Source organism: Raphanus sativus, unplaced genomic scaffold (genome assembly GCF_000801105.2).
Source record: "Raphanus sativus cultivar WK10039 unplaced genomic scaffold, ASM80110v3 Scaffold1515, whole genome shotgun sequence".
NCBI lineage: Eukaryota > Viridiplantae > Streptophyta > Magnoliopsida > Brassicales > Brassicaceae > Raphanus > Raphanus sativus.
The window spans coordinates 16,696-21,593 of NW_026616825.1; the positions used below are offsets into that span (position 1 = coordinate 16,696).

The following is a 4,898-nucleotide window of genomic DNA, read 5'->3' on the forward strand; positions in this document are numbered from 1 at the left end:
CCCTGTAGCAAGCTCTAAACTCGTCGGAGGCCAGTAGCTTTAAAGCAGCTCCAAACAAATCTTCCTCCACGCCAAACTCTCGCAAGACATTGCATTGAAGCTCCCTCAGGCTGATTCCTTCGTACAGAGGTACAAGTCGCGCCATCTGACTCTTGTCAAGCACAAAATCCCACTTCCCTCCGTTCCCCAAAACCCACTCGCCGCACATTATGCACTGGTCCTCCATCGCATCCACCTGCAACACCACCATACATACAGTCAAAAACGATATGGATCTACTACTGTCTAACACAACAAAAGGGACAAATTTTACCTACAGTTTCCTCTCAAAACACCTCCGTCAATGGAAGAAAAATGAGTTCTTTAGCTAGCTCCCCAAAACACAGCATAATAAAGGTACGTCCTTGTCTTACTGACCTACTACACAAGTTTTGTTTTTCGACCTTACGATTGAAAGCTCACCTTTTTCATCCAATGGTCTACAATTAAACACATCCATCAAATACAGCTCATGTATTTTATACGACAAACGGTTTAACTTTTTGCTTTTCATCCAAACCGGTTTAGTTTTTCGCAACATTAGTAACCAAAACCGACAGTAAGGACACCAATGTCATATCACATATAAAAGACAAGAAAAGTGTCTCTCATATCATATGTGTGGTTATAGTGTAAGAGAAACTCATAATGTGTGCTAATATGTAATCGTCTCGTAAAACTTTCTCTCACAGTGACACAGTGTATTGTTTGCTTTCCCTCATATTTAGTTTTTTTCTTTTTATAATCCTCCTCCAACTGAATAATGGAGTTTATCCTTGAATCCCTCTACTCCAATACCTTAATTAGCGTTTAAATGGGCCTTCCAAATGAAGGCCTTTGCGATATGTAAGTTGGCATCGAGAGATAAGCTTCTCTCTTGAGAAAAGGATGTTATTATATTGAAGAGAATTTTTAAAATTGTGGACTAACGAAATGGCAGTCTTGTTGTTGCCATCAATATAAAAGTAGACATAATTAATATAAGAGTTCAACTAAATAAAAGAGTTTAGGCGCACACGAAAGAAGGAAAAGAAAAAGGGATTCTTTTACACCATTTAAATATTTTATAGAAACCATAGCTAGGTGGACTTTTTGGATCTTCGCTTTGGAAGGAAGAGTGTAGACTTGTCACTCGTCAACATCTGTTGGAAGGATTGAAAAAGATGTGTGTAATATTAGTAAATTTCAAAAACTTTTGTTCAAAAGGAGAAAAAGAAAAGACACATTTACTCTCATCAGTCAAGGGAATGGAGTCTTTGCACCTTTCTCACCACTGCAAGGGCAAGCTTCATTGCAGCTTCTGCCTTTTGAAGGCAAGTGTTTTGGGGGCTCTACATATCCCAGTATCGACTGGGAAGAAAGAAAAAACAACAGCACTGAGATGTTGGCAAGAAAACAGCAGTGAGATGTTGGCTTACACTATTATATTAAAAAAAAAACATTTACCTTGCATAGAAAGTCAAGAGAAGGCCTTCGAGGCTGAATTAATTCAAACTCAACGCATGTCTCAAAGTATCCATTATCCTCCTTCGGAGGCTCGCCAGAGTAATCATATTTGAAGACAAGTGAAGTGTCTAATACTCTGGTGTGATCCAACTTGAGTGCTGTGAATAAGTAAAGTCAATAGGGGGCGAGAGTGAAGAATAACAACAACGAAAATAGTTAAAAGCTAGGGAGTTTTACCTTGTAGGTCCATTTTAAGAGAGTGACCGACCATGATAGTATCCACAGAGAGTAATTTAAGAAGTTTCTCCCTGCCAAAGGAAATTGATTCAGCAGAATGACAATTGAAACAATGTATATAAAAATGTAGCAGAAAGGAACCTGAATATCTGCAAGAGAGAGAGTGTGGGAGGCACTCTCAAGATGTTGGACTACTGCTTCATGACTATGACTCGGTGTAAAGAGCTCATCAATAATCACCTTGAAATCAGAGTTAATAGCAACAACTCTAACAGAGTGAGATTCACTCTCATCTTGAGAAAGAACCATATCGCAACAAAGAGCAACTGCATCGATGTTCTCGAAATATTTTGATCTGCTTTTGTTTCTTCCGATCCCAGTAACAACCCAATCCTGGTTTTACAGCAAAAAAAAAAAAAGGTTGTCAGGTAAAAAGAACAAATATTTTTTTTTTTTTTGTGGTTTGAAAATTTAAGGAACACACAGACCTCAAACGGTGGGGACAAGAAGTAATCCAGAGGATAGTCTTCGCGAGCTAGAGAGGTTTTAACTAGGGTGTGCCATCTTGAATAATAACTCGGCTCTATAGGTCTCCTCAGGCCTAACAAACTATGAGAAAGAGTAGACTGCTTTGAGAGCAAACGAGCCAGAAAGCGGCTGGGATTAAGAACCCAGGCTTGTAATAACTGAAACAAAACAAATATATTATCAGCTGAGGAGATCTAGAGCACAATATACAGTTGGGTGTGAAGCAAGAACAGTTTGTGTTTGATTAACCTGAATGTCATCTTTTCTTTTGGAGGCTCAGGAGGAAAGAGCGATGAGTACACTTTTGCAGGAATAAGGAACTTGGTTTGGTATTTTGGGAATTTAAATTTCATGAACTCGTCCCATGACCCATGGTCGCCTTCCAAGCCTCGACTACGCACTATGTGCATCAGTCTTAGCAAATCTTTTCAAAATCCCTTGTTTCATTATATAGCACACACAAATACAAAGTACAAATTACAAAAATAGTGGGGGCTACCTTATTGTCCAGTGACTCTAGCATTAACTCCATCACGGCTTCGCTTACAGATGCTCCGCTTCAACGAGTTGTTATTATTAGGATCAGCGGGTGTTAGGGTTTCTTCTTTTTTTTTTTTTAGAAATTGCCAAAAATACCATTTTCAATAGTACCACTTTTCATGTTTACACTAACCATTTTACCACTACTTTAATGAAGGGTTTAGATTTGAACGTTTAGGATTTAGGGTTTAGATTTTATGTTTAGGTTTTAGATTTGATGTTTTAGGGTTTAGGGTATAAAGTTTAGGGTTTAGAGTTGAGGATTTAGGTTTATAGTTGAGGTTTCGGGTTTAGGGTTTAGGATATTAATTTAGGGTATATAGTTTAGGGTTTAGGGTTTAGAGTTGAGATTTAGGGTTTAGGGTTTAGAATTGGGGGTTAGGATTTAGAATTTTGGATTAAAATTTTGAAAGCATATAAAAACAAAGATATAAGAGTCTTTAACATTTTAATAATAAGGTATTTTTGAAAATGTGTACTTAGTGGTGTAAAGATGAATAATAGTAACTTCAAGTGGTATTTTTGAAAATTCCCCTTTTTTTTTTGTATTTTTATCCCTTCAAATATATATATATAATTGTGTTGGTGGTGGACCTCGTTGTAGATGTTGTTATATTGGGCCTATAGTCCTTTTTTGATATAAAAATTGAGTTATAAATTCACCAACCAATAAAATTTTAGTTATTTCAAATTGACATTTTTTTGAAAAAGAAACAAAATATTGCAAAAATTATATTACGTTTTAAAAAATAAAAAAGAAGTAAAAATAATACTAATGCAAAAAAATATGTTTTTCCCAAAAAAATTAACACCCACGAAAAAACACTAAACTCTAAAATGCTAAACTCTAATCTATATACTATTATTTTATGAAGTTATTTTGCTGATTTGTCACATTCTCCTTGATTTTAGCTAATTTTTGCTTATTTGTCATATTTTTATTAGTTATAGCTTAATATTTAATTATTAATTTAAATAATATTAATATTTCGAAATTTCTAATTAGTTTATATAAAGTGATTTTGCTGATTTGTCACATTCTCCATGATTTTATCTAAATTTTCTTATTTCATATTTTTTTATTAGTTTTTACTTTAAATATTTAATTTATTAATTTAATAAGATTAATATTTTCGAATTTCTAATTAATTTATATAAAGTAATTTTTCTGATTTGTCATATTTTACATGATTTTATCTATTTTCTTATTTGTCATTATAATTAGTTTTAAGCTTTAATAATTAATCTATTAATTTAAATTAAAGTAAATTTCTGATTTGTCATATTTTACATAATTTTATCTATTTTCTTATTTGTTCATTATAATTAGTTTTAAGATTTAATAATTAATCTATCAATTTAAATAATATAACTATTTCAAAAATTTCTAATTAATTTATGAATTTAATTAATATAACTATTTTGAACTTTGTAATTGGAATAATTATTAAATAATATATTATGTTGCTTATGTGTCATCTTCTCCATGATTTTAGATTTAGTCAATAATTATCTTATTAACTAAAAATTATTATTTCTTAAATAAAGTATAGATTTTAGTAATATTTTTATATCCGATAATAAAAAAATTGAGAGATAATATGATATTTATCATCTACACAACTATTAGATTAAATCTTATTAATATTAAATAAAAATATTCTTCTTATATATGTCGAAGGATTAAATCTATGGTATTAAAAAGAGTATATATATTTAGGATTTTGTTGATATAAACTCATCGACAGCATATACAATTATTATTTTAATTTATTACTTTTAAATATGTTTTTAATAATTGTAAATTTTTGTAATATGTGTTCCACAAAAACTCATGTTTATGTTCTATCAAATCAAAACTCCGATAACATGTTGTATGAGCAAATATACAGAAAAAAATTCGCAAAGAAAAAATCCATATTTTAAAAACATAAGAGATTTCCTAAACATTTTGAAAACATTGGTGGAATTATTTGTTTAATATAAATCATTATTTTTTAATTTAGATAATTCTTTATATATATATATATATATATATTGTTTTATTTTAAAATAATATTTTCAATTATAATAATTAAAAATTAAGAATAAAACATTTATAGTTCAAT

The 4,898-nt window shown here is 31.1% G+C and overlaps 1 long non-coding RNA gene across 1 annotated transcript; it reads right to left on the bottom strand.

The window, feature by feature from the left end:
- Positions 1-1,362: 1,362 nt before the first annotated feature.
- Positions 1,363-1,792, bottom strand: LOC130504352 (uncharacterized). Its single transcript, XR_008941236.1, has 3 exons — positions 1,723-1,792; positions 1,486-1,643; positions 1,363-1,389 (listed from the first exon to the last, which is right to left on the bottom strand). It is a non-coding gene; the product is annotated as an uncharacterized LOC130504352 (long non-coding RNA).
- Between the last annotated feature and the right edge of the window lie 3,106 nt (positions 1,793-4,898).